Consider the following 23,437-nt stretch of genomic DNA (forward strand, 5'->3'; position numbering starts at 1 on the left):
GCTGTACGGTTACAGGATAAATTAAGGGTGACTGTGTGAAAACAGGCTTTCTTTCTGCAACCTTATGATCCCGACTTGAAACAACTTCACTGTTAATTTCTTCTGTCTGAATTTTAACAGGTTTAACAAGTTCTTCTAAAGCTGTTATCCTGGCACTTAAATTGACTATCTTTTTAAATATTAAAATGTGGATTATTATAGTGATAAGGTGCATAATTCCACCAATACTAATATTATATAGTTGTTCCATTGCCAGACTGCCTAAAATTTCGAACAAAAACAAATTTTCTTCCAATGTACACATAAAACCCATTTGTTTTTTAATGTGGAAAAAATTCTCTTTTAGATAGTTTCCTTTAAAATATCTGATATGTTATGACTTACCAAATCTGCGTAGAACAGTAGAAATCCGAGGGGATTTTCAAAGCAGCCACCTAGTGTCCCAGGTGTAAATCCAAAGAGAAAGAGAGAGAGAGAGGGAGAGAGAGAGAGAGAGAGAGAGAGAGAGAGAGAGAGAGAGCGCGCGCAAGAAAGTGTAGCTGGCTAAAGTTTAAATGCAGCCACGTGTTTCCTCTTGTGCCGAGTCAAGGCTTGGGTCTGGCTTCCTTAAGCTTTGACCACGTGCGTTGGCTTTACAGGCAGGGCCCTGTTCGGCAGGGCAACTCTGAGTTGTTTGTAGCACTGGCTTTATGCAAGCAGGATTTAAGCAAGCAGCTCACCGATAGTCCAGCCTGAGGTCAAGCAGAACTAGACCCAGGCTAAGAAGCCGCTGCTCGGACTAAGAGGTCGATTGCCGCTGGCCGCCGCGTGCCGCCGCCGCCGCCGGCTGCCTGCCGCCCTTGTGGGAAAGCGGACCTGCCGCCAAGCCAAGCAGTTTTTAGTGGATTCTTGTCACGTTGGGCGCCAGATATTGATGTATCCAACCGTCTTATTAAACAAGAAACACAGAAACAATGTAAAAGAGAAAGCCGAGAGGTCAGAGCTCAGAGCTAAAATCTCACCCTTCCTCCTGCTGTCCCAGCTTCGTGAAAAGAGACCTACTTCCTGTCGGTTCGTTTTTTTTATAGTATGTTGTTCTGCCTTCTCATTGGTTGTAAACCCAAACACATGACTGCCTCGTCACTGTCTGAATGTACAGTCCCCTTGGTCTTAAAGGCATATGTCTCCAATGCTGGCTATATCCCTGAACACACAGATATCTTATGGGATTAAAGGCATGTGCCACCACCGCCACACTCTTGCTATGGCTCTAATAGCTCTGACCCCCAGACAACTTTATTTATTAACATACAATCAAAATAATAATTCAGTACAATTAGATTACCACCACAGCAGAGAGACTTTGGATAGTAGAAAAAAACAGCTTTTTCTTATATATACTTTAGATATGTGTTGACTTTAGAATGGAAACCAGAGGATATGTGTTACATCAGAGAAGAGGTTTTGCTTTTGTTTCCACATTAGAAGAAAAGCTATGGATACCATCAAAATTGATAAATATTAGATTCAAGCAAGAGAGATCTCTTGATTAAAAGAGGGAGTAGTTCATCAAACAGCATGAGCATTCAATCTAAACTAATTTTTAAGATTAATGAATGCTTTTCATTTGATCAGATATAACTTGCCAAAAGGGAAACTCCCCAATGTTAGGGTTGGGGCAGGGTTTTGTTTTTGTATTTCCAAGAGAATGAAGGAATCCAACTAAGGAATCTGAAGACCACTGGACAAATGAGACATCTGAAAAAAAAGGATGAATCATCCAGAGAAAATGTCCCAAGAAAAAGAGTAAGTTGGCCTCTTGATATATCATATTTCTAACAGGATAACATAAATAAATCTCCCCAAATGTTTGTTTCTGCTCTTCTCTACAGACATATAGTGCAAATGGTCTTTTTATAGTCCAGTTGAATTAAAAATTAAAGGTGGTATTGGAGTTAAATTGTGGCTCACCCCTTCTCTAAACCCAAGCATGCTTATTAAAGGAAAATCCAAAATCTCTATCTCATGTCAGAAGAACCACCTGATATGGGACAGAAGAAAAACCAAAATTAAGGGACTATTCTATTGCCACTAATCTCATAATTCTTTGGTTTTATTTTAACTCTTTAAAACTTAAGGTGTAAATATTATCTTAAAACTTATAAAAGTAATATGTATATTTTCAACTTTTTTCATAAAATTAATGGTCATATAGATTATGATTTCATGTTTGAGTCTCTATCAGGTAACTAGGAATTAATTTTTTTGTACTCTGGACATAAATAACAAATTATGGTCCATTAACCTTTTAGAAATCTGCTGCATATGACATTAAAAATTTAAGTTATGTGCAGTGAACCAAGACCATGCCTAACAGTGATTTTTGAAGTTTCCAAAAGGAAGATGGAACCCAACAACGATGATTCAACCTGGATTGTGGTAAAGCCACTAAGCTGACAACACATCAAAGATCAGCTTTGGACTACAAACTGCTCAAGACAATTTCAAGGTGGCTAGCTGAGATGGTTCAGCTTCACAGACTACTCTAGCCAGGACTTGAGATAAGCCCTGCCCTTTCTTGTTACACAGAAATGGGAGAACAAATGATACAGCAGCTCTCCCAGGACTTGACAATTATCCCTTTTTTTTCAGGGCTCCCTAAAGATGCTGTCACCCCCCCAGAAAAAGGAAGTAATTTTAAGAACATGCTGCCATATTCCTAAGAGGTAGTGTGTGTGGGGGGAGTTGGTTGTTCAGTGGACTATGCATATTGGTCATTGTTTAGGGGGGTTGGTTACAAGTTGTTATTGGAAATGTTCAGGAAAAAAGCTGAACAAAGGATCTTGTTCTGAAAAGAAAAAGCGGGGGAATATAAAAATGATAGGATAAAAGGATAGATTGTTGAATCTACCTTTAAATCAAACAGCAACTACTAGTCTTAAATATTTTATGTTGGTATGGATTTTTTTATATTGATACAAATTTGAGGTTATTTTTGTTATAATGTATATATTTCTAATCTTGTTAGAGATATTTTTGTATATTGATACAAAATTTAGGTTATTTTTGTTAGAACATACTATACATACATTTCTACTCTTGTTTAAGATATTATATTTATGCAACCTATTTAACAATGTAATTTAAATTTCTAGTCCTTGAAAGTTTTTTTTATTACAAACTATTTGGAATAATAAATAAATATAAGTTAGTAGTCACCTCTTATATCAAAACTTTTAGTCATGTAGGTATGATTTCAAGGTGAAACAGAGATATATTTTAGATAGATAGGTGGTCTTCAAAAACTTCAGAGGTCTACAGAATATGGCATTTAAGATGTTTTAATAACATAAGGGTTTTTTTTTTTTGACAGTAGACATGTCTGCTCCTGGCAGTACCAATCTACATCAGAGAAGATGATGAGCATCAAAGAAACTCCATATGGAGTTTATTTTCTTTGTGGAAAAAGTTAGCCACTGGGCAAGAAACTGCCCCTGCCTTGACTGCTGATAGTTGTTGTCCAAACTGGACAAGCAAGACACAAAAGAGTGACTGCCAAACCTTGCCAAGACAAGGTGGGACAGTCCTTCAAAATCCCTGCTTCACAGACAAGTCTGTAAGACATTCTAGGCCTGTAGGCCAAAGATACATTCCTCAACATTGCAGTGGAACCTTGGGTGACTGTCTAGGCAGCCAGCTATTTCTGTCATTTCTTAGTTTTGGAAGCTGTTTGCACTGCACTTTCTGTTTGATCAGGTAATATTATATCCTTCTCAGGTCTCTGATGAAGTTGAAGACTAGATATTTATAGTTATAGTTTTCATTGTTAACAAGAAACTAACAAAAGATGTGTGAAGTGTATAAAGTTGAGAGACATAAAAGGATAGTTTTGGGATGGTAATACTAGTTAGGATAGAATGTGAATTAGGTACAACACTTTGGACTCACCAAGAGAGAATAGATAATGGAGTATTTTCTCTGAATTTGTTAAGTACAAATTGATTGATCATTGTTAATGTAATTCTTGCCAATATATATATTTGTATATATTGATTGTAGTTTTGTATATAGTTTTACTATGATAGTTAAAACCTTTGCTTTTCATTTAGACAAAAAGGGGGAAATATGTGATATTTTGATTGTGTTCTGAAAATAAAGCTTGCCTGGAGTCAGAGGGTAGAGCTTGCCACTAGCTGACCTAAAGTAACCACACAGGTTTGGAGGACTGTTGACAGAGAGGAGACAGGAAGTAGTAAAGCAGAGTGAAGAGAGGATTTCAGCCTTTATGGATGGATGAATAGAAGAGGTAGGAGGTGACAGGTGCCCCCCTGCTTCTCTGATGTATGTACTGATATTTCCCTACTAACCTTTCCCAGGACCTTCTAGCCAATAACAGGTGTGACTGCTCTGACAGGCTACACATTCTCAGTAGAAGATCTGGAGTGCAGAACATCTGGTGACCAGATGTTGCCAGCTGAGAACTGGCACCACTGGACTTTCAGCAGAGTCCTAACTGTCTGGGTTGATAATTGTGGAGTCTTCTATGATAAGAAAGCTTAACTGGAGTCCATGATCCTTGCACATTTTAGAACATCTATAAGCTACTATTTGAAGGGACTAGGTAGCTGAGCTTTGAAGATAAAAAGTGGGATTTCCTATGAATGATGGGAGTGCATCATGGGAAGAGTCCTGGGCCCTTGGAGACAGGTAAGGCAATATGTCCCACTTATGGAGACTCTATGTGTGCTATTCCTTGCCTTTATGACTTCTAACTTAAACTTCTTGAACTAGTCTTCCTGACTGGTCTGACTGTCTCAAACACGGTACGTACATATGCCCTAGTTCACATACACCCAATACACAAACAGGCACCAAGGCACAGGATCTTGTGCTGACTCCATTTGAAGTCCTAGATATGGAGAAGCCTCCAATGTTATGGCTGGAAATGCCCTCCTGATGTGAAAGGCTTTCCCAATCCAAAGTGTGAGTTGAAAAAATATGCATCGATTTAATAAAAGGTCATGGTCTGTGAAGAAGTGATGAGATAAAGGCTGCTTAGATGTTTAGAGTCAAAAAGAGAAATGAATACAAAGTGGGAGCAGTTATGGCCACACATTTTATGTACATCACCACAATTCAAAGAGTGCCTCCATGCATTGACTGCGAATTGGCTGTTTTGGTTGACGTTTGTACTTGGGTTATAAAATAAGGTCCTATCTTAGCAATAACTTAATATGTAGTAACCTGGTATAGTATAATCATGAGCAGTTACATAGTATGTAAAGAATTTGGATTTCTTTGTAATATAATCATATACCATAGAAAGCACGATAAATTGGTGAAGTGTCTTATGGACTTCAGAAACAATACACTATATTGACACAAATTTGTTGTATTGAATGTCAAATACAAAACATCGAAGAATATTTACATCATGATTTGAATATGTTTGTGAGCACCCACAGTTGATAGAGTAAATATTTCTTGGAATCCAGTTGTCAAATTAATAATGTATGTGAATGATCCAAGTGGAAGAATTCACAAATTTAGATTTCATCACCAAATGAAACCAAAACACAAAAGCAATGGTGAATGCACGAGGAGGACTCAACATGCAGCTTGTATTTCAACACGAGAAAAAGATGGATACAGAATTAATGTAGCCTTATATGATCACCTAAAGAAATAACAGCCTATGGGATCAAATACCAAATTATAACTTTATATGTGAGTGTTCAGACAGTGAAGAACAATCATGCTTCACAGCTCTTTAATTTAAGAAACATGGGAGCTAGGTTTTAAGGTTTTTCCTCCTAGCATATGTTTTCTCCCTAATGTGATGAACTGAGTTCCTTTCTGGCCTTAATAGTATAATGTAGCACTTGGGGGCAAAGATGATGCCTAAGAGTGATGTACTGGAAGCCAAGATAGAGAGGACTTCCATAGCCACCATGACCTTCCCCTTGGTGCTGTGGTAGACAGGGAGGAAGCTGACCCAGACACTGCAGAACACCAGCATGCTGAAAGCCAGGAACTTGGCTTCATTGAATGTTTCAGGCAGATTCATGGACAAAAAAGCCATAAGGTAGCTCCCTAGGGCCAGTATTCCAAGATATCCCAGGATGCAGTAGAAGGCAACAGCTGAGCCTTTGTTGCAAATGATGATGATGTGTCCATGTTCTGAATGAGCATCTTTGTCAATAAATGGAGGAGAGGTTGCCAGCCAGATTCCAGAGAGAACAACTTGCAGCAGAGTGCAGATGGGAATGATGAAATTGGGGGCCCTTGCTATCAGCAGCCACCTCCTCATTCTCCCTGGAGTAGTGATCTTGAAAGCTATAAGTACAGTGAGAGTTTTGGCCATCACAGTGGAAAGAGCCACAGTGAACAGCAGTCCAAATGCGTTCTGCTGCAGGATACAGGTGACTGTGCTAGGATGGCCAATGTAAAGCAAGGGACAGAGAAAACAGAGGGTCAGAGTGATGAGCAGGATGTAACTGAGATGCCGGTTATTGGCTTTGACAATGGGAGTGTCTCTGTGCTTCAGAAACACCCCAAGAATGACGACTGTGAGTGAGGAGAAGCCCAGGGTCATGAAGGTGAGTGTCTTCCCTAAGGGGTCATCATAGGCCAGAAATGTCACCCTTTTCTGTAGGCAGTAGCTCTTCTTTGTATTTGCATAGTGAGTTTCTGGACACTTTACACACTGGTTCACATCTGGCAAAAATGCAGGTGATCATGAGTGCATACTCAGGTTTCTCTTTCTATCCTAAGCGACTTCCCAGCTTCAGAATTTTGCAGTGTAATCTGAAACATTTGTTTGTTTCAGACACAAATACGGAAGAATTTTCTAGAGAATACCCTTAAACTTGACTTGCCTTCTACTTCATGCTGACACAAATTAAACAGCCTGAATGCATTCTCTGTTGTTACTCATATAGTATCCTTGCCTGTAGATACATTGTTGTATCAGTTTTATAAGTCATTAGAGCACTGATGTGCATTGCATTAACCTAATTTGGCTGACATTGCCTCTTCATCAATACATCTCCATTCTTTACAGGGCACAGGATTTCAGTGTGATAGAGAGAATGTTCTTGAAATCCTTATCTTACAATGTTGTTCTCTTATATGTATCCCAAATGTACCCACATTTGTAAATTCCATGATGTTCTCTGTGTCCTCATTCTCTAAAGGAGCCTGCGTGAATTAGTATTCTTAACTTCTTGGAGCCTTGAAACACTTCACCAGTAACATCATTCTCATAATTCTGTACAATAGTATGTAATGGATAAATACAGAACTGCTCATATATTCTAAAATCTTCACCAACAGTTTGAACATTATAATTCTGATAGCTTATCAATTTACTCTTACATTATAATATATGCTCATGGATTTTTCTGTCAAATTTTCAATACATTAATAATGTACACATTTTATATACCTTTTAATTTTCAATATATATTTGTCTTTATATCATCATGTTACCATTTACATTCCCTTATAATATATTATGATCATGATTTCCCCTCCCCTATTCCTCTCAAATCCTCCTGACCTCCATGAACACACAATTCCATGGACGTTCTTTCTCTCTCTCTCTTTAAAATAGAAATAAATAAAATGCCAACAAACCAAACCAAACAATTAACATATCTGTCTCTCTCTCTTACACACATGCACAAACACAGACAGACATGCATATACCCATACATACATGCACACATACACAAACTATAAAAACACAAAGTTGCAAAACAATCTGTAATGGAAAAGTCCAATAAAAACAAAACAAATAAAGAAAATTCAGGCCAAAGAAAACAAACTGAGACAAAGATACATCTGAGGTCATTTTCTTTTGGCCATCAACCCCTGGACAACAGTCCTATCCTTACAAGTTATTACTATACCCAGTGATGATTCATTGGGAAAACTTAGTTTTCTTTCGCAAGTGAGCATCAGTTGCAGAAATGTAAGGGTGGGAACCATGTTCACTTCTTCATCTTCATGCTTTGATCCCATCTGGATTTAGCCTGGATTTACCTGTGCATGCTGCCACAGTCCCTGTGGGTTCTTATGTGCCTCAGTCCTGTTGTACAGACTTTATTTTCACTTTTGTTGGTATTTTTAATGAATTAAAAAATTAATTCTGTTTTTAGTAGCATTAAATCTCTTTGTTAATACTATTTGTTTTCCTTCCAATTTCTTCAGCTTGCCTAGTTATGCTCATTTCATTTATTTCAAAATAAAAAGTCTATTTTTAATTCACATGTGTGGGTCCTTTACAGGTGTGGCAACCATGAAACCCCAGTCCCTGAAGAGACCAGTACAGGACATAAGATATCCTGGAACTGGAGTTACAGAATGCTGTGAGCTGGGATATGAACCTGGATCCCCTAGAAGAGCAGCCAGGGCTCTGAACCTTGGAGCCATCTCTCAAGCTCACATCATTAGTTTCCCAAGTTATACTTTTATGCTCTACTTCCATGTCTCTCTCCTCCACTGTTACTCCTTCTCTTTTGTATTTGGAATATTGATTTTGCTGTTAATGTCCTAGTTCATAATAAATGCTTCGTATGTTGCACATCATCTCTTTTTAAAGAAAGGTATGTATACTATATCAGCTATGCAAATTCTTTACACAGTATTAAACATTTTCCTTTACAGAATAGATTAAGATTTCCCTACAGTATTTGAGTGAGTACCATATTTAATTCTAACCTGTCTAATATTTGTGTGTTATTCTCATCCTTGGCCTTTGTTTTCTTTTAAAGTCTAGTTATTAACTTGTAGCTCTATGGGATTTGACTGTGGTGGGTGAAGTGCTCCTCCTTTGTGCAAATGGAACAAGTACATGAACCTTGTACATGTCCAGTGTGTATAAGTCATACACATTTAAGGTAATGATGAGATGCTCCATCTTGTCAACCTCAATACATTTGCTAAAAAAACTAGATCTTTGTACATATATAGAATGAAATGATTCCAATTATAAAAAAATAAAATTTAGAATGTCCCTATTATAGAGGTAAAGAATGTAAGTCCATTAATCTTTTCTAGATAGTAATTATTCAATTAAAATATCCCAGGTATAAAAGAATATTCATAAAAATGTTAGCAAGGTAAATCTGTGTGAGATTTCTCTTCTTATTCTATGTAATGACAAAATTACATTCACATGCAATGGATTTAGATTTTATTTTCTATGTGTCATCCATGTATTATCTATCTGTCTATGAAATAAAATACAACCCTCTGATGTATTATATTTTCAGAACCATGCTGGTCACCAAGAATTTGGAGATGTAAAAGTGAAAACCACAAATTGTGATCATTATGAAGAATTGATACTTAATTGGAGTATGTTCAACTCTGCGGTGGTTTTTAAAGAAAATGTCCCCCATATTCTCATTTGTTTGAATACTGGGTTCCCACTTGCTATAACATTTGGGAAGGATTGGGAGGTGTGGCCTTGTGGGAATGTGTGTCACTGGGTGAGGACTTTGAAGTTCAAAAGAACTAAAACCATTCCCAGTGTGCTCTCTATGCCTTGTATTTACGAAGGAAGATGTAATTTTTCATCTTTTCATGTTGGCATACATTGGTTCCCCCATCATAGACTCGAACTCTCTGAAACCATAAGCTCCAAGTTAAATGCTTCATTTTATAAGTTCTATTGATCATGGTTTCTTGTCACAGTAATAGATAAGAAACTGGTATCAAGGTTGGTACCAGTGTCTGTTGCCATGATGATCTGACCATGTGGTTTCATCTTTTCATGTTGGCATACATTGGCTCCCCCATCATAGACTCGAACTCTCTGAAACTATAAGCTCCAAGTTAAATGCTTCATTTTATAAGTTCTATTGATCATGGTTTCTTGTCACAGTAATAGATAAGAAACTGGTATCAAGGTAGGTACCAGTGTCTGTTGCCATGATGATCTGACCATGTGGTTTGTTTGAACAACTGTGGAAGAATTTGGACTTTGGACTAGAAAATCAGTTGAACACTGTGAGTAGACCTTAATAGCCATCCTAGTAGGAGCTTGGAAGACAGCACTACATAGGACAATTCAGAATATGGAAACCCAGATCAAAAGATTTCAGGAAGGAAATATTCTCTCCTATGTTTTGATCTTGCCTTGGTACATTATATCTTCATTATACCCCTATTTCTCTATTTTGTAATCCTAATATATATTCTGTGCCACATTTTGGGAGAAGTATGTAGTTTGTCTGTTTATTTTGTAGGGAGTAACAATTAAGAGATTTCCTTGCATTTCAGTAAGGCTAAATTTTAAATACCATTGAGACAGTGAATGACTAGGGGGACTTTTCAACTCAGATTAAATGAATTTTTTTAAATTATGACATGCTCATAGGAGTACAGGGGTTGGGAGTAAAATGTGGTGATTTTAATAAGAATGTCTATCATATGTCATAAATTTCCGTGCCTTCTACCTTGGTGAAACTATTTGGGGAGGATTAGGATATTTCCCCCCAATAGAAGAGACATGTTGCTGGAGAAGGGCCTTAAGGATCATGCCATTCACAGTATGTCTTTACTGACTCATACTTGTTTGTCAGTGTGTGGATTCTCAACTCTTCTTGTTGTCACACTGTCTTAGTCATATATATATATATATATATATATATGTATAATGTGTGTGTGGATTGAGAGAGAGAGAGAGAGAGAGAGAGAGAGAGAGAGAGAGAGAGAGAGAAAGAGAGAAATTGAAAGAGAGAGATTGCTAACTGGGAATGAAGTAGGCTTTTGAAACTTTGAAGTCCACCCTCAGTGATAGACCTCCTTCAACAAGGCCATACCTCCTAATCCTTACCAAATGGTTTCCCAATTGCAGACCAAGTATTCAAACATATGAGTCTATGGGGAGCTTTTTCTTTTTCAAAACATCATACATGACTATCCTCTGCCTTCATGGACTCTAACTACCTGAGAATGTAAGTCCAGGTAAACGCGTTCTTTTATAAGTTGCTTGGTCAAAGTGCCTTTTCATAGCAATAAAAAAGACTCTAAAACAAGTGGCATGGTGAGATGAAGCATAATACTCTGGTGAGGGAAGAACAGTTTTTGTAATACAGTCATGTCCACAATTGTTCAAGAATACAAAGAAGGTATAAATCTCAATGTCAAAGGTGTGTTATTTTAGAGGGAAAAATGAACTGTAACCCATGCTTTACTAGCAGCTGGAAGGAAGAAGATTGTCTTCACTGAATTGAACCTTACAGATATTTTTTATTTGCATAGATATTACAGATGTGGACAGCTGTGAATATTTCTGCATGATTTACATTTACCTGTCTCATTGGAAATTTCGTTCTCTGGGCAAGGGGTACAGTCAAAGCAACAGGCAGCTTTGCCCTCCTGGTGAGTTTTTCTGAATCCAGGATCACAGCTTTCACTGCATAAAGATTGAGGAATCTGAAAATAATAAAATATTCATGTTTTTATGGAATGTTTAATAGGCAGAGTGTTTTCAAATATGGAATCATTAATTTGTTTTTATTGTCTCTAAATGCAGATAGTTGAATTGTTTCTATTAGTAGGGTGAGTTATGCAAAGGCCCATGTGGTCAACATGGGCCCTAATAATGTGACTTCATTGGAAAATTGTTCAAGGATTATGACGTGAGGCACAGAGGTAAAAATTTAGGTACCTGGTTGCATGTCTTGGTGATACTACAACCCTACTGTCTCTTGACTCCTGGATACAAAAGTGAATAAATTTTCTTCATAATAATGGTTCATCTTGTCTTCCATGGTAGTGGTTCATTTTAGAACCACTGTGGAAAAAAACCTATGAGAATTATTGTGAAAATTTTTCTAGATTGGGTTACTTGTGATAAAAAATCCTCTCTAATGTGAGTGGCCCTGATTTATTGACCCTGGTCCCTGAATGAATGAAAAGAAAGAAGGTGAACAGTAGCATTCAGCTGTCTCTGAAACCTGACTGTTGATGCAATGTTAGATGCAGCTACGTCTGCCATCTAAAAACACGACTTCTGGCAGTGATTGAATATACACTCAAACAAGAAAAATCCTCTTACACTATTTGTCAGGTAGCATTTTTTACAACAAGAAAAGAAAAAGTAACATGTCTACACATTTCAATCATGTTCTTCTGCATTGATAGGGGTCTAAAAGCAAAAGGCCAACTGACCATTAACTGAAACGTTCCAAGATGGAATCAAAATAAATCTTCTGTCAAGTTACTCACGACAATGATAGAAATAATCATGACACATGCTATATTTATGATGTTAAATAAATGAGAATTGGAAAATAAATAGTTCATCCAGCAAAATTATGTACAAAGGCAAATCTTTTTATTGGTTATTATTGCTGGGGATGTCTTTCTGTATGCTGTGAATGTGTGTTGCTCTGATTTGGTTAATAAATAAAATGCTGATTGGCCAGTAGCCAGGCAAGAAGTATAGTATAGGTAGGATCAGCAGCGAGGAGAATTCTGGGAAGAGGAAAGTGGGGTCAGGAATTGCCAGCAGCCTCCATGAGAAACAAGATGTAAAGATACCGTAAGCCACGAGCCATGTGACAAAGTATAGTTTTATAGAAGTGGGTTAATTTAAGATGTAAGATGTAGCTAGTGAGAAGCCTGAGCCAATAGGCCATATAGTTCATAATTAATATAAGCCTCTGTGTGTTCATTTGGGTCTGAGCAGCTGTGGGACTGAAAGGAAGCGGGGGCTGGGAAGGCACAGGAAAACTTTCAGCTACAGCTATGTGTTTATAAATGGGCCCTGTGTAAACATTGAAGGGTCACGACACACAGGAATATATTTTTGAAATGTACTACAGATCAAAATACTGAAGTAAGATGAAACCCACCTCTGTTATTCCTGTGGCCCACTGTATCATATGAAACGATAAAGACAATTTCTGGCCCTCTGGAGCATTTGGAGAAAATGTTCCTACTTTCACATTTAACCCAAGACCTTCTGGGAAATTCCAAAAATTGAGAATGTCATATTCTGCATGTAATTTCCTTTTCCAATCCAGAACCACATGGTCTCCAGCATGATTGATGAACTGTGTATTCTTTAAAAAAGGGTGAAGCTAAAAGAGATGCATGCTGTTATGTTACATAAACTCCAGAGAAGTACAATGGAGGCAGAATCAGGGAACATCTCTTCTTGATTTTAATCACTACTGTGAAAAGCACCTTTAGAATAGGTACCAATCACATCAAAAAAATGATACTCAAGGATAATGGAAATATCATTATGCTCCTAAAGTTTCCAATGCTTTTCCACTAGAAAACTTAGAATGATGCATTCCTAAATCATGAATTTGCATGGAGAAAAACTCCCCTTCTTTGAAAATTAAGTTTAGAAAATACTTAGAATTTCACTATATAAAAAATGAATGATTTTATGAGTGCTAATTTTCATAACATAAACATTTTAGATGTCTTCAGGTCCATTGAGACAATTTGTCTTTGCCCTCTCTGTTGTGTGAAATATTTTGGGTAATGGACTCTTTTATATTGAAAAAATTATCCTGGAAATATTGTATTACCCTTTGTAATACAACTGTATTGACTTAAAACAGACTCCTCCTTGCAAAGTCTTCCCTGCAGAATTTTGATAAAATAATCTAAAATATGTATTGTCTCGTTTGACTGCATCTATAAACTCTTAGTGTGTCATGTTGCTGATGCTATAATATTACATAAGTAGCATTACCTGCCATGGGAAGAATACCATCTCTTTTCCACGAGTTTGAAATTGATTGAGCATCATTTCATGTAGACTGTGGGCCACAGCATACACAGCATTGTATACATTGTAACTCTCTTCACTCATGGCCATGTCAAATATGTTATGTGGCAACAATCCCAAGGAGGCATTAGGCAGACAGTTATCCACAATTTTACAGTCTTTCCTCAAAAATGAGCAATTAAAGATTAAGTGCCACAATACATGAAGATAAGTGTCTTGTGGGTATTTGAAAGGACTGGCTGTCTGAATAAAATCTGTAAAATTGATCATGTCCTCCTTATGGTGTGAAAAAACAAGGGCCCCATGCAATGAATCCAACAGAAAATAGTTAAAAAATTTGGAATCATCCCAGTGTGAGGTGAGGACCCAGACTTTCCATGTGAGTAACATCTGTTTAATATTTACTATTAAGCTTAATAGAGAATCAGTGTCCCCATAAATAATAATCACATTTGCTGATGATTCCAGGATTTGCACCTGATTTTTTAAGGGTGTGGTCAGAGATGAACCCCTGATGACTAGGATCATTTCCACAAAAGCTATGCAGATTCCATTTTTCTCCATCTCATTTCTCAAATCTGACAGAATCTGGGCACCTTTGTGATCATCTATGATGAACAGCCCAACCCAGATCCAGTGGAAATGAAGCATCAAAGACACAAGGCCAAGTTTCAGAGATGTGTCCTTGGGGGCCACCTGGTACAGGGAAGAAAACCGTCCTTGTTCACTGAGGGTAGTATCAAAAGGCCCAAAAGTAAGCTATAGAGTAAAACAATCAGAAAGAAGAACATTGTCAAACAATTCAACTCAATTCTACAGTAATGGTTTAAAGCCTGTAGGAGAATATTGCTTTGAAGGTCAAATTTGCCTTCCTATGGGTTTTCTGAAAAAGTACAGAAATTTTTCAGGGGTTCAATAGTGTACTATTTCTGCTCCCTACCTTTCCTTTCTCTCTATTCAATGCTGTAGAAACATAGATGCATCTCCAACAGTCTGCATCATTTCTCTTCTCATTAAGAGTGATTTGTTTCCCTGCTTTCCCTCACCTATAATGTTGCCAAGTAGAGCTGACATCATGTCCTGTTCCATCACCTTCTCTCACCTGCGGAAATTTGTAAAGATCCAGCAGTGTCCCAATGAATTCGGATATTGCCCATGATGGTCCCGTAAGTACAGCAGCTGACATGATCTCTCTTGCACATCTGTAGTTAAAGATGGCATAACCAGAGCCTGAAAGTGAGACAAAAAGATTGTCCATAGTGCTTCTTTGACCCTCTGGAACATTCTGGACCTCAAATCCCAGGGTTATGTTGGGTAAAAAATAGGGATTGCTGTTGATCTCCTCAATGGCAAACATCATGGCCAAAATACATTGGTAGTTCCTCAACTTTAACCTGAACAGAAGGAAGAACAATATTTAGCATAAAGGCTCATAAGAAACAACACATGGGGCTGGAGAGATGGCTCAGCATTTAACATCACTGGATGTTCTTCTAGAGGACGTGTGTTCAATTCCCAGCAGCCACATGGCAGCTCACAACTGTCTGTAACTACAAGATCTCATACCCTCACACAGATATCATGCAGGCAAAACACCAATGCACAGCTGGGCGGTGGTGGCGCACGCCTTTAATCCCAGCACTCGGGAGGCAGAGGCAGGCGGATCTCTGTGAGTTCGAGGCCAGCCTGGGCTACCAAGTGAGTTCCAGGAAAGGCGCAAAGCTACACAGAGAAACCCTGTCTCGAAAAACCAAAAAAAAAAAACAAAAAAAACACCAATGCACATAAAATAGAAATAAATTAAAGACTTAACACATGATATATGTGTAAGTTTAATTCAATGGCCTTTACAATTTGAATGCTTCCGTTTCCAAATATCTATGTTTAGGTATCTCTCTAGCATTTGCTGGAATTGGGAGTTTTTTTAAAATTATTGAAATAGATCTTTTTTTGTATGATATATCCTAATTACAGTTTCTCCTCCACCAATTCCTCCCAGGTCCTTCTCACAACCCCTCTGACCCAAATCCACCCTTTTCCTTTTTTTTCTCATTAGAAAACAAGCAGGCATCAAAAATAATAATAAGTTAAAATAAAACTAAACAAACCAGTATTAGGCAAAACAAACAACTAACTAGAAGAAAAAGTGCCAAAGAAAAAGGAACAGATAAAGAGGCAGAGACATACATTTTAATATACAGAAAACCACAAGAACAAAAAGTCAGAAACTATAATATGCACACAAAAGATATATAATTTAAAAAGTTAACCTCCAAAAACACCATTGAGCTTCATTTTTTTTCATATCTACCACTGAACTTGGGGCCTACTCTTAGGCATACTCTGTATACCTAACAAGACTTCCATGGAGAAACATAATTTTTCTATTTACCACTGGGTTGGGGATGGGGGCTTGTAATAGCTTTGAGATAGCTTCTGCATTAAAGATGGGGTCTTGTGTCCACTTTGTCTCTCATTATATGCACTGCATCTGTCTTATACTCGTATTGGTCTTGTGCATGCTTCCAAGTTTATCTGAGCACACATGTGCAGCAGTCCTGCTATGTTGAGATGGCTTTGTTTCCTCAGTGTTGTCCACCTTCTCTGGCTCTTACAATGTTTCCACCTCCTCTTCTGCAGCATTCCCTGAGACACAAGGGAATGGATTATATGGATACATCCCATTTGGACTGACTGTGCTACTTCTTCAGGGAACTTTCCCGATGATGGCTAGTAACACATGTATCTATGAAGATATCAGAATGCCCCAAGCAGTCATTTTTTTCTATATTTCTTTAGCAAAACAATAGTTTTTGGCTTCTTCCTAGGTCCATGGCCTATCTAGTGTCATGTTCTTGGCCACCTGAGGAATGATGGAGTCTATCTGATTGAGTCGATTTTGAATCCAATCAGATGTTGGTTGGTTGTTCACACAAGCTTTGTGCTACTGTTGTACCAGTATATCTTGCAGTCAGGGAACCATTGTAGATTGAAGCATTCATAGCTAGGTTGGTATTTACCTTTCTCCTTTGGTAGCACACAGAGTGCTTTCCAGGTCCATAGGAGCAAACACTCTAGATTGGCACGAGCTCAACTTCTCCGTGTTCAGCAAGTCATGTCGATGTTGTCTTCAGAAATAGGACCTTACCTACATTTTGTGTAGAGCAACCAATAGCCTTGGTAGTAGCCAGGTGGTTTGATCATTTCCTTAGGGCACATTTGGCCAACAACTCAATTAACCCATTCCCAGAATTTTAAGTTTCATTTTGTGGTGAGAAGTGTTTAGTTGTGTCTGTGTCTCCCCTATTATTTGGTGATTCCATTGGGATTTCTTTAATGTATGTATATGTGTTTTAAGAAGCTTCTACTATATTAAGTTTCCATATGACTAAAATGGCCCTTAGTTTTATTTCTTTAGGATGTTGTAGACCCCTGAGTGTGTACTTCTCAATAACTTGAGCTCCAAAGGGATTTATTTGTTGGCTTTGTACCTGTGATAAATTCTGTCTAAGTATTTGGATGAGATTTTCAAATATCCTGGTATTCAACTTTCAATCTGTATAGCCAAAAGAAACAAATGTTTCTTGATCAAGCCACCAATTACTAAGATACTGCTTAATTCAAGAACACCAGTTTATTCAACATGTCTGAAGAGCAGTTGACATTTTTATAACAATTTATTTTTATATGTGTGTTTGTGTGATATGTGTACATATTTCTCTGTCAGGTGTGTGTGTGTGTGTGTGTGTGTGTGTGTGTGTGTGTGTGTAGGCAAATGGATGCTAGACTAAAAACAACTTCAGATGGGGGTCATATTCATCCACCTTATTTAATACTGTCTTTTTGTAGCTCATGGGATGGCAGTAATTCCCCTGCCTGTGTCCTTCATTTCACTAAAAGAGCAACAGGTGTACACAAGTTCACTGCAATGCCCTCCTCCCCATTTGCAATCTGCAGATGTAAACTCAGTCCTCACATTTGCAATGCTATAATGTTACCTTCTGATTTATTTACTCATTCTCTTAATAATAATCAGTAAGAAGGAAAATAACCTGCACTCTATAATGACCAAATTTTCACACACACAGAGGAAATTATGACATTACACATGAAAAATATAATATTCACAGTTTTGTTTTATTGTGGTTGCATATTGTAAATTGCTCTTTGATTTGTGTGCCAAAGTTCATCCTTACTTGGACACACTTTTAGTGATTCATGAATATGCAATGTTACTTTCTTCATGTTGGTAGGCTCTGTAGAAAAGGAGATGAATCACTTCTTAAGCTCATGAGAAAACAAAGCAGGCCTGGCATCTGTGTGTACAGAATGATTCAGAGGAACCCTGGCTGTTTAGTAACAATCTAAACCCATAAAAACTAAGTACTGAGATATTTATGATATGAATCAATGCATAATTATGGAACTGTGGGGATATTTGGAAGAAATACTAGAACAGCATGAATAAAATTATAAATGCAAGTCAGTTAGGAATATAAAATAGTAACTGTGTATCACAGTTCTTGTCTAACAGTGTGAATACAGGGCTTGGGAGAGAGCTCACTAGAGAAAGGGCTGCCATTCCAGCATGAGGACCTGAGCTTGATCCTCAGGTTTCACTCAGGGCACAGTAGTGAATACTTTCAGTTCCAGTTTTGGAGCTATGGGTAGGGTGGATCCCTCAATCTTACTGTTATGTTTGTTTAGCCATCTCAGTAAACTCTCTGACAGTGTGGGCCATGTCCCCAGAATGTGGCTGGGTCCACAAGAAATACAACTTAGGTTGTATTCTGGCACACATTTGTGTATGTACACTAGCACAAACATGTGCATCTACACCAATGCCACCTTCTAACAAAATACCTACCTCACCACCAATGAAAGACAATCTTACAACAAAAGCATGGAAATAGTAATCCAAGCAGAAAGGGCAAGAAACCAGCAGGATAAGCTGTTCTACTATCTGACCAAAGGGGTTTCCCACCAAATATATTCAGAAGATACAAATGATGTTACCCATAGATTAACAGGACAAACTAAAGCATAAAGTGCCACCCACATACATAGAATATTGTGGTTCATCATGGAAGTGCAGAAAATGTCAACTGGACAAAGTACTATCTTCCATGAGATGTTTTGGAAACTAGAATGTAATAGACATAAAGTCGAAGTTCACCCCTAGGTTCTTATTCCATGGTAAAAATCAACCCAAAACATATCAAAAACATGAACATAAAAATGGGAAACATGTTTATACATTTTTTGTTCACTTTTGTGAAGTTAAAAGTCACAGGAAACAAACCAAAACTTGACAATGGTTTTCCAGTAATCTCAAAAAGATCTTTGGGGGGCTGGAGAGATGGCTCAGAGGTTAAGAGCACTGCTTGTTCTTCCAAAGGTCCTGAGTTCAATTCCCAGCAACCACATGGTGGCTCACAACCATCTGTAATGAGATCTGGTGCCCTCTTCTGGCTTGCAGGGATATGTGCAAGACAGAACACTGTATACATAATAAATAAATAGATTTTAAAAAAAAAGATCTTTGGAGTTGAGTTAGAAGGTACTGAGACAAGTGAACACCTGCAGGAAAGGAAGTGCTTTGCAAACTCTTCCTCAATCAAAGAATCATATCAGAGTCCCTAACACAGTTAAAAGACCCAGTAACAAGAATCTTCAAATAGTTTAATTGAGGAGATGGTATGTGAAGGAATAGTTACCAAAGTAGAAACTCAATTGTTGTACCAGTCTTTGATCCCACCACCAGTGAATAAGTTTTCTTTTTCCCAAAAATCAATGGTAATGTGTCATCCTTTGATTTTTGGACCTTGCCATTTTGGCTGGGATAAGAAGAAGTTTTAAATCAGTTTTAATTTGTGTTTCCCTGATGGCTGAGGATGTTGCACATTTAAATCATTGTTTATCAAATTTTGTACTTCACATTTTGAGGAAAGTTTGTTTATCCAGGCTACATTTTAATTTGTTTATTTCTTGATCTTAAAAAATTTTTGAGTTCTTTAAATAATCTAGTCACCAATCCTCTGTTAAATTGTATAGCAGATATTATATATCTCGTTCTGTCTTCTGCCTTTTCAATGAGTGACTATTTAAATTGCTGTAGAGAAATATTAAGTTCCTGAAGTTCAATTTCTTATTTTTTATCATTCTATCCTTCCTTTCTTTGTCCTTCCCTTCCTTCTTCCTTCCCCCTCCCTTTCTCCCTTCCCTCCTTCTGTCCTGCCTGCCTGCCATTCTTTCTTCTATTGTTTCATTTTTTATGGCTGTCATTTTATTTATTTATTTATTTTGTGACATGGAAGCAACCTGGTACAACTGGACACTATAATCACATGATGGCTCACCATTCTAAGAGCTTCGGTGGCTACTGTTAGTTTAATGAAAGAACACAAACAAGCTAACTTTGGGTCAAGATCTTGTACTCACACATCCTCATGACATATTTGAGGCCCTCCTCTAAAAAGCACCAGGATACTGGCTCTTTAATGAGTATGTGACACAGTGCCAGGCCCTTCTCCTGGCCCTCACTCAAGTCTGGTTTGGGAAACCCACTGCCATCAATTTGTCTACCCTCTTGCCTAATGACTTTGGTGTTCATCCATGACTGCAAGAGGTGAAAGATAAAACCAGGTACATGGGAACTGCAACAGTTATTTTAATTGAAACAGAATGATTTGGGCCCAAGCAAGGTATCTCAGATGAGAGAACAGAAATGATTGATCTGACCCAGGATCTTAGATGTGGAAAAAGAATGTCCACCAACATACACACAGACATTGATCAGTAAGCTTTTGCTACTGGCAATGTCCATAGAGAGAAAGAAGGCTACTTACTGCTGGGGAAAAGGACATTAAAAAAATCTTAGCTCTCCTAGAGATGATTTGGCTTCCCCTACAAATTGCTGTTCTCTACTTCTGGGTGACTGACCTGGCTGTCAACAAACCAGCCTTAGACTAGTGGGGCCTCTTGATATTCTCAGTATATACTACCATCTGGCCATGCCTGAGACTCTATGGTAGAGAAGCAATGTACGGCTCAAACACACAGGTTGGTGGAGGACACCAGAAGAAAAGATTATTCTCTCAGAAACAACTGGCAGGAAAGTTGGTAACTAACCTTCACCAGGGTACTCCTTGTCACCTGAATTGGTCTTTCCAAGCATTGGGGTCCAACAATGGCTTTCAAAGCCAAAACCTTTCAATTAACAGTTGAAGCTTTAGACTTATATTAAAAACTTTATTGTTCATATAGATCCTAGAGTTATGTGCAGGTAAAAAGAATAAATAAAACTTTAAAAACAAACAAATAAAAAAAAACACTTTAGGCCGGGCAGTGGTGGCACATGCCTTTGATCCCAGCACTCGGGAGGCAGAGGCAGGTGGATCTCTGTGAGTTCGAGGCCAGCCTGGGCTACCAAGTGAGTTCCAGGAAAGGCGCAAAGCTACACAGAGAAACCCTGTCTCCAAAAACAAAAACAAAAACAAAAAACAAAACTTTAAGAAAAGTTTCATTATAATCTACTAAATGGACCCGTCCCTTGAAATTGTAGCTACTCCCTGAGACACAGACTCCAGCTGGCTCCAATTGGACCAAGATGTGGGTCATTGTTCTCCTAGCTGATCACCCCAGTCTCTAGTCCTTAGGCCCAGGGCCAGAACCTGTTCCCCCATACCCCATCCATTGCAGGCCCAGTTACAAGCAAGTAGGCAGAACTCCTACAGGCAGGCCTGACTACCACATCCATCAGATCCTGTAACTAAGAAGCCCCACTTCCCCCCTCCAACAAGCCCATCCTCCAAGACCACAGCTGCTCTTGGAGACAGAGACTTCACCAGTACTGATTGAACCAAGAGCCCCAGCTGCAGGCCAGCAGGCAAAAATCCTGAGATTAGGCCTTCCCTCCATCACCCCATTGGACCCTGCAAACTACAAGGCCCACTACATCACCCAAACCCACCTATTAATCCAAGATCCCAGCAGCTTCCTGAGACACAAACACTGCCAGTAATGATTGGACCAAGAGTGGCTCCCTGAGACACACATTGTTTGTACTGATAGTAGGAACTGGGTAGATGCCAGTGTAAGAATACATTCAACAACATAAAGAGCAATATGGCACCACCAGAACCTAGTGGTTCTACTACAGCAAGACCTAAACATCCCAATGTAGATGAAGCAGAAGAAAAATAATCTTAAAATTACTTTATGAAAATGATAGAGGCTTTTCAATAGGAAATAAAAAACTCCTTTAAGAAACTGAGGAAAAGATAAACAAAAAAATGGAAGAAATCAATAAATCCCTTAAAGAAAGTCAAGCAAACAAAGAAAAAGCAATCAAACAGGTGAAGGAAACAGTTCAAGACTTGAAAACTGAAATAGAGGCAATAAAGAAGACATAAATCCATGGAATGCTGGAAATGGAAAATCTGAGTTAATGAACAGGAACTATAGATGCAAGCATAACCAACAGAATGTAATCAAAGGAAGAGAGAATCTCTGGTGTTAAACATACAATAGAGGATATAAATTCATTGGAAAAACATTAAGTCCAACAAAGTCATAACACAAGATGTCCAGGAAATCTGGGACGCCATGAAAAAACCAAAACTAAGATTAATAGGGATAGAAGAAGTAGAAGAATACTAGCTCAAAGGAAAGAGAATATATTCAACAAGATCAAAGAAGAAAACTTTCCCAACCTAAAGAAGGCAATGCTTATCAAGCTACAAGAAGCTTACAGAACATCAAATAGACTGCACCCCCTCCAAGATACTCTCCCCACATAATAATCAAACCATTAAACATATAGTTTAAAGAAAAAATATTGAGAGCTACAAAGGAAAAAGGCCAAGTAACATATAACAGTAACCCATCAGAATAACACCCAACTCCTCAATGGAGACTCTGAAAACCAGAAGGTCCTAGACAGATATTAAGCAGACACTATGAGATCACAGACACCAGCAAAGAGTTCTACACCCATCAAAAATCTCAATCACCATAGATGGAGTAAACAAGATATTCCACAATAGAACCAGATTTAAACTATACCAATCCACAAATTCAGTCCTACAGGAAGTACTAGAAGGAAAAATCCAGCCTAAGGAAATTAGATGCACCCATGAAAACACAGGTGATAGCTAGTCCCACACCAATAAATCTCAAAGAAGGGTAACATACAATACTACCACCAAAAGATAACAGGAATTAACAATCAGTGGTCATTAATATCCCTTAATATCAATGGACTCAATTTACCTATAAAAAGAAACAGGCTAGCAGAATGGATATGAAAACAGGCTCCATCCTTCTGCTGCATGCAAGAAATGCACCTTAACTTCAAAGACAGACACTACCTCAGAGTAAAGCTTTGGGAAAAGACTTTCCAATCAAATGGACTTAAGAAGCAAGCTGCTGTAGCTATCTTCATATCTAACAAAATAGACTTCAAATTAAAATCAATCAAAAAAGATCAAAAAGGACATTACATATTCATCACAGGAAAAATCCACCAAGATGAAGTCTCAATTCTGAACAGTTGTGCCACAAGTACAAAGTATATATATATATATATATATATATATATATATATATATATATATATATATATATATGAAATATTACTAAAGTTTAAATCATACACCAAACCCCACACACTAGTAATAGGAGACTTTCACA

At 37.9% G+C, this 23,437-nt stretch overlaps 1 pseudogene; it reads right to left on the reverse strand.

The window, feature by feature from the left end:
- Positions 1–5,770: 5,770 nt before the first annotated feature.
- LOC114688242 overlaps positions 5,771–23,437 on the reverse strand; it is a 33,609-nt pseudogene continuing 15,942 nt past the window's right edge.

This window comes from Peromyscus leucopus, chromosome 1, assembly GCF_004664715.2.
Source record: "Peromyscus leucopus breed LL Stock chromosome 1, UCI_PerLeu_2.1, whole genome shotgun sequence".
Lineage (NCBI taxonomy): Eukaryota > Metazoa > Chordata > Mammalia > Rodentia > Cricetidae > Peromyscus > Peromyscus leucopus.